We start from the raw sequence: 8458 nt of genomic DNA, 5'->3' as shown, positions 1-8458 counted from the left end.
AAAAATGCCAAATAACACCATAATCATAAGCCGTTTGTTCAATAACAGGGGTTATGAGAAGAGCTCTTACAAAGAAAGAGCTATTGATAATGAAAGCTCAAAATGAAAAGTTGCTGATTTTAAAGACTTTAAAAGGTCCTTTGGGAGCTCGCATGTCAAAATCCAGCGGTCAGTCACTGATCCCAAAAAAGTGCACATAGTAAAAGGTCAGGAGCATGACATTTTGTAGTCAAAAGTGATAGCATGCACTTTCAACAGTTGCTGAAAGAGAATTAATTCAACCAAAGTCAAGGGCCAAGTGTCCAACTGAAAGCCACATAAAGAAACACTAATAGACTTAAACAACTATTTCAAATAGACTTAAACAACTTTTAACACATCCGCAAGTTTTGTTGTGGTCTTGCTGGAATCATATAGCACCCAGAAGACAACATACGCTGGTCCACCAGCATCGCAAGCTGGTCCCAGCGTGCAAAACATACCCTATGCTGCATGGTCCACCAGCACAACTGCTTCTCATGCTGGGTACCAAACCATCATCCAGCATCCCATGCTAGAGACCAGCAGCAAAACATACCTTATGCTGGTGAGAAGCAGTGCTGGATTGGCTCAATTTTAAAGAACCATTTATGCCAAAATGTTTCTATACAGTGAGAAATGTCTAAGGGTGTTTTCGCACCAAGGTCCGAACCAAAGTTCATGTTTTGATACATTTTATACTTTCGGTAAGTTTTGGTTTGGTTTCACATTGCAATTCTGCGAGCGCACTAAAGAACTTTACATGACAAACTTGCGTCCTGTCGTCATCATCTGCTGCATCTTTACATTGATCGGTTTGTAAACGGACGTGCGTCTGACGTCAGCGTGTTGTCAATTCGGCGAGTAACTTTGACAAGAATTGAATGAACAGACGCATATCGTTGGCACTATACTGTTATTATTACGGCATTACTCCCTGCAGCACCAACTATACTCCAGGCTAGTTCAAATTCGCCAAATGAACGTCCTCGTTGTGCGAACATTTTATCGTCGCCGGCAGGAAAGGAGGAGAAGAGCAAGCAATCCTGCGGGAACCACCGGAACTTCCTGTAAATGGTCTGAAAGTCCGAACCATACAGAAAATGCTTTCACACTAGAAACGAATGTTTGATCAGTTTGTTCAGTTTGATCCGGACCAAAACTACCTCTTTTCGTCTGACCAAATTCTGTCTGTTTGGTCCGGACCGTGGTCCGGGGGAGGATTCACACCTGTAATTTTAATTCGGATCAAACTGAAAAGTCAGAAAATCCGGACCAAACAAGGTAGGTGTGAAAGGCATAGATATCCATATAAGGCTAGATGTCTTAAGGCGGAGTCTCGAACGGCATCACACCGGCGGCCATCTTGTCACAGGGAAGCTTTCTGGCGAGCTCTGTGGTATCTGAAGTACGGTGATGATCAGCACGAACACAAATCCTCTTATCTCGCTGAAATCTTGACGGATTTACAAACGGTTTGGTTTCTTACAAACGTTATTAACGTGGCTATAATTATGGATGCTTGAACATGTTTAAATATATAATATTATATTTATTGATAAGTATGCAGTGTCATAACTACATCTCTGACGTTTATAACAAACCAAACCGTTTGAAAATCGGTAGAAAATTTAGCAAGTTATGGTTATTTAAAAAGTACATGCACCATTAACACAATTTTACGAGTGAGCGAGCTCCCTGTGGCAAGATGGCCGCCATGTGCGGACGTCGACCTCCATTGGCCAGCAGCGCGGACGAGACATCTAGCCTTTATTATATGATATCTATGGTGAAAGGGCCCTAAATGATTGCATAATACTTTAATGTTTAACGGGTTATTTAAATTTTTTCGACTAATAAAGTTTGTTTACGAGCTGCTTAATTCATACAATTTTATTCAAATGAAAAAATAATTCAAACTAAATTAATTTATTAAACCTGAATCCATAAAATGATCCCATAATTGGAACCCCTAAAAAGTTCTATCTGAAGCGCCTGGCAGAACTCTTTAACGTTCTATATAGAACTTTTTCTTCTATGAGTAAATTTTTCATAGAAGTTATGATAATGTAAACAAAGAGTATAGAAACTGACCATTTCAATATTTACTGTATACAGTATGTAAACGACTTGCAGTATGTCTGGTTTTGACCGTCGGGGGATCAACATTCTTGCCATTCACAAGGTTTTTTCAAAAGTTAGTGTAGTTGGTTACCAACAAGCCAAACAAGTCAATAAAGAACATGCTTGAGATGAAATATGAGATCCATCCATCCCTTATCCAAACCGCTTTTATCCTTATATTAGGGTCACGGGGGGCTGGAGACTATATGAAATACTGAAATGTGATGTTTAAAGAAAATAAAGAATAGAGTATTTATTATTGTGCATCATTTTCAGCCAATCTGTAATGTTGTCGAATGATTCAAAAAGTGTATTTTTTGTGTGTATTTAATATTGTTCAGAGAAATACAAATGTGTGACCATAGATATGTATACGTAGATGACATATTAGACCGATGAGGCATCTATGTATTTACTTCTATGTGTGTGACAGTCAGCAAAGAGGAATTTTGCTGTGATCTGAGAGGAAGGAAGTATAAAGGATCTGGGACAGTATATGCTGACAAACTTAGCCATGCAAGCGCAAGCAGTAACCTTGACATTATTAACATAATAGATCCACCAAGTAAGGCAGCATCCATCTTCTACGATTTTAAAACTGTTCATATGTCCAAAAGGCTCATTCTCATTGCCATTTGTGTGTGTGAGAAAATGTCAGGAGGTTTATTATTCATTTATAAAGGTTGTTGTTAAACTTTTATGGTCATAATACTAGGGCAGATTCTAACCCCAACCCTCAATATTCAGACACTGGTTAACCAATATACTGTAGGCTTGCGGACGCCAAGCCTTTGATCAAGCCTCTCTTTACTGTAGACTTCTCAGGTTTAGGTTTAATCAATACATTTTTTATTTAAAGTTGATTTGAAGTCAATTGACTTTTTAATTTGAATCCAATTTTATGAATAAAGCAGCTCGTAAACATACTTTATCAGTAGGAAAAATGTAGATAACTCACTATATGTACACATTTCTGCAGCAGATGAAAATGTTATTCATAAAGTGAAGTGACGGAAGACAAGGTTGCCTTCAGAGAAGTTTTGTCGATGTACAATACATTCAAAGGTTTGAGGTGGGTAAAAACATTTTGAAGTCTCTTCAAAAATGTGGATTTTGTTTTTAATATTTTGAAATATTATTAAAATTTTTAATAGCTGTTTTCTATTTGAATATATTGTAAAATGTAATATATTCGTTTGATCAAAGCTGAATTTTCGGCATGATTACTCCAGTCTTCAGGGTCACACGATCCTTCAGAAATCATTCTAATATGATGATTTGCTGCTTAAGAAAAAAAATCTAATTAAACCGCAATACATTTTATTTTGAATTCTTTGATGAATAGCATTTTTTCTTGTAAAATTATAGATTCTTTACTGTTTTTTTAAATCAATTTAAGGATAAAATAATTGAAAAAACATAGTAAAAGATGGGGAAAATATGCTTCTAATTTTACTTGATACATTACAAATGCTGCTTTATCAGAAACATTTCTTCGAATGGTTTTTCTTAGCAGGCGCAGAAAGCATTATTATCAACAGACAAAAAAGGGATCCTTTCAAATATGGCATTTAAAAAAAAATCAGACCACAGATTAAAGCATTTAGAGCATAAGAACAGACACTTTTTTGTGTCAAGCCACCATGTGCCAAAGGTTGTTCTTCCTATAGAGCAGCCCTGAATCATGTGACAGGAGCAAACAAAGGGCGAATTCAATCGGATGCCTGTCAGACAATCCCAGTCCATGATGTAATAGAGTGAAAACTGTCTACTTTTTCAATAGCCTTGGCTCCATATGTGTTTTCCCATTAATTTTCTCCATGGGAATAACAAATGCTTGAAAAAAACTAATATATATGCAGACTGAGGAGCTTTATGGGAGTGGACAATTACTGCTACTCTACGCTCTTTTGCCAAAACACTAGCCACAAGTTTCATTACTCCAAACAAAAGAATACTGCCCGTTTCCCAACATGCATTCTTAAACAGTCTGAGTCTTGTCATCATCAACCGACAATGTTCAATTTCAATCATCAAACAGAGGATGCATGACATTACCCAGATGTATTCTTGATACTGAGGAATGAGGATGCATTGGATGCTGTGTCCGAAATCACTCCCTGTCCCCTACATACAGTGTACTAGGCTATAGGGTGTTGGCCATTTTGTAATGGTGACTGAACAACTTTGTGCTCTAAAATTGTTCATTCATACACTTGCTGAAGCACTCGGAAATATTGTATATGAGTTAAATGCACATAAACGCCACCACAACGTCTCAGGCCTAACTCTTTTCCCACCAGCGTTATTTTTAAAAAGTCGCCAGCCACCACCAGCATTTTTTAATTTTCACAAAAATATGTTGGTTATGAATATCTGAACATGCAAATAGCCTATATCAAAAGATAGAACAGAGCCTCTGCTTTAAAAGAAAAGTTGTATTCAAACTTCGGGCATTTTTTTTATCAACACTTGACGGTGGGTAACGTTACGTTTATTAAAAAAAGCAACATTCTGAACAAAAATCGGAGAAAATCGCACTACAATGTGCGCAAGCAATGCTTTTATCGCTTGTTTCTGCTCTCTTTTTGTGCCTGCTTTCTAATCTAGAGATTCAGAAGATAACAGCGCCCCCCATATAACAGTAAAAACATGGAAAGCAGGAAAATTCCATCAATGGTGGGGAAAGACTTAATTGGGACTAGGAAACTCTGGATTTTCTTTGAGCTTAGGTGTGTGTCAGTGAGAAACATGGCGGGATACCACAATACTTACAGGTATTTAGCAGTGACATTGTCAGGCTGTTTTATTTCAAACAAAATAAGCTAATAGCCTGCTAATAGATGACATGATCGCATTGTAATATGACAATTTAATATGTAGCCTAACGATTAAGTTTGTAGTGACTTCATAAATGAATTAAAAACAAAAAAGCAAAACACACCTGATGATGCATTCTTTGTTCTTCATATTCTAGAAGTTTCGGGAGGCTAGCAATAGCGAGCTAGCTTTGAAAGCATGAGATACCACCCTCCCTTCAGAGCGTCTCTAAAGCCACGCCTCCTCCAAAGCACGAGAGACGGCATTACTACCTCATGTCTCAAAGCACATACCATTACAATATATTATAAATATAATGAACATAAAGAACTTAAAGAGCACTGACCTGTACCACCTGACAGCTGCAGATTTATTTCAGCGTTGTGTTGCCATTGAAACGCATAAATTCGAGTCACGGACCGCTCCGAGTATAACGTCACGGTTTTCCATCTCTTCCAAATGACGGTAACGTTAGTTATGGTGTGAACAGCATGAGCTGGTTGTTTTGGTTCACGAGGAACTGTAACAGGCGGCTGGTGTTTCAATTGCGGCACTCGTTTAACTGCACGTCTGTCTAACTCTGTAAAGCATGTAAATACTTCATTTATAAATGCAGGATTTTTGAAAAACCCTCCATCCTTTCCTCATTTTATTAATGAATTTAAATATTTTGTTGCTTCTTCGTACCCTTTCAAATGAAAAAGCTTACTTCTTTATGAGCTAAGTGCCTATAGCTCCTTACCCCTGTCAAGAACTTACTTTTCTATAAATGTTGTTCTTTCAATTATTTAAATAGTATTATTGAATTAATTAACTCATTTTTATTTTTTTATTCCTTGCCTTTTATGATTGTACATTTGATACGAGACTTCATCGCCGTTACTTAATTTGCAACTATAAGAATTGTAAATAGTTAATATTGTTTGTTCAATGCCTATTTTATTTTTTTGTTGTTGTTGTTGTAAATTCGTTTATTTTTTCAATAAATAAAATAAATAAATATCATGCTGAAGACGTGTGATTCGGACCAAATGCAATGATTGGAAGAACATTGTATGGTCATATGCTTTCTCCAGACGACATAGGCTACATTTAGGCCTACCACTTAATGTTAGTGATTGCTATCAGGATGTGAGGAGTTTCAACCAGCATAACAAAAAATATTTCTGGAACAAATCACCTACCCTTCCTTACAAAAACAAAAAACAAAAAAAACAAAACCTAACTGACTCGTAATAGCGACTTCCAAACTCGTAAATACGAACTTCCCTTCTCATTCATACTTCTCCTTATATTAGTTAAAATATAAACCACTTGAAGGAGTTAATGAAAACCAGTGAGGGAATTTGGACAGTGACTTTTATGCCTGCAATACCATATATGATCTAAGAATATTTACTACTCATATTTTTGTTGATTGGTCATGATAAATTTAAATTATTTATCACAAATACATGTATTATAAGAGGACTATGTATGTATATTCGATGCAATTAATTTTTATAGAGGACACATTAATTAGCCTATTCATTTTAATTTGACATATTTTGATAATATAATATTTAAAATAGTATATTCTGTGAATAATTCTGAAAGTTACCTCTTTCATTTTATTTGTTACATGACATGTATTTCACACGTGTTTCCATTTATAAACAGGCCACAGTCGGCTTTATTTTCTGTTAATATTCCAATTAATGACACTAGGGGGAGTAGGAAGATCCCGAGACTCCTGAACTCATCTCATCATATGACTCTTCACAGAAACTATTTATTCCTTAATGAGTAAAACTTTAACACCAAAACTACTGAATGCACATTTGATGCACAAATAAATGCAGAATTTGCATTTGTACTCTGCATCAAATAGTAGTCAACATTTGAAGTGGATCAAAACCTTTCATCAAAGTTATACATTAATTTTGAACAATACCGTTCTTGTAGGACAACTTTGATTAACTTTTTTGATCCACTTCAAATGTTGACATATATACATATATATATACACACACACACACACACACACACACACACACAGGCATATATATAAATATATATATACAGTGAGGAAAATAAGTATTTGAACACCCTGCTATTTTGCAAGTTCTCCCACTTGGAAATCATGGAGGGGTCTGAAATTGTCATCGTAGGTGCATGTCCACTGTGAGAGACATAATCTAAAAAAAAGATCCAGAAATCACAATGTATGATTTTTTAACTATTTATTTGTATGATACAGCTGCAAATAAGTATTTGAACACCTGAGAAAATCAATGTTAATATTTGGTACAGTAGCCTTTGTTTGCAATTACAGAGGTCAAACGTTTCCTGTAGTTTTTCACCAGGTTTGCACACACTGCAGGAGGGATTTTGGCCCACTCCTCCACACAGATCTTCTCTAGATCAGTCAGGTTTCTGGGCTGTCGCTGGGAAACACGGAGTTTGAGCTCCCTCCAAAGATTCTCTATTGGGTTTAGGTCTGGAGACTGGCTAGGCCACGCCAGAACCTTGATATGCTTCTTACAGAGCCACTCCTTGGTTATCCTGGCGTGTGCTTCGGGTCATTGTCATGTTGGAAGACCCAGCCTCGACCCATCTTCAATGCTCTAACTGAGGGAAGGAGGTTGTTCCCCAAAATCTCGCAATACATGGCCCCGGTCATCCTCTCCTTAATACAGTGCAGTCGCCCTGTCCCATGTGCAGAAAAACACCCCCAAAGCATGATGCTACCACCCCCATGCTTCACAGTAGGGATGGTGTTCTTGGGATGGCACTCATCATTCTTCTTCCTCCAAACACGGTTAGTGGAATTATGACCAAAAACTTCTATTTTGGTCTCATCTGACCACATGACTTTCTCCCATGACTCCTCTGGATCATCCAAATGGTCATTGGCAAACTTAAGACGGGCCTTGACATGTGCTGGTTTAAGCAGGGGAACCTTCCGTGCCATGCATGATTTCAAACCATGACGTCTTAGTGCATTACCAACAGTAACCTTGGAAACGGTGGTCCCAGCTCTTTTCAGGTCATTGACCAGCTCCTCCCGTGTAGTTCTGGGCTGATTTCTCACCTTTCTTAGGATCATTGAGACCCCACGAGGTGAGATCTTGCATGGAGCCCCAGTCCGAGGGAGATTGACAGTCATGTTTAGCTTCTTCCATTTTCTAATGATTGCTCCAACAGTGGACCTTTTTTCACCAAGCTGCTTGGCAATTTCCCCGTAGCCCTTTCCAGCCTTGTGGAGGTGTACAATTTTGTCTCTAGTGTCTTTGGACAGCTCTTTGGTCTTGGCCATGTTAGTAGTTGGATTCTTACTGATTGTATGGGGTGGACAGGTGTCTTTATGCAGCTAACGACCTCAAACAGGTGCATCTAATTTAGGATAATAAATGGAGTGGAGGTGGACATTTTAAAGGCAGACTAACAGGTATTTGAGGGTCAGAATTCTAGCTGATAGACAGGTGTTCAAATACTTATTTGCAGCTGTATCATA

Source organism: Leuciscus leuciscus, assembly GCF_965113295.1.
Source record: "Leuciscus leuciscus genome assembly, chromosome: 5".
Classification (NCBI taxonomy): domain Eukaryota; kingdom Metazoa; phylum Chordata; class Actinopteri; order Cypriniformes; family Leuciscidae; genus Leuciscus; species Leuciscus leuciscus.
Note: the sequence above shows the minus strand (reverse complement) of the source record.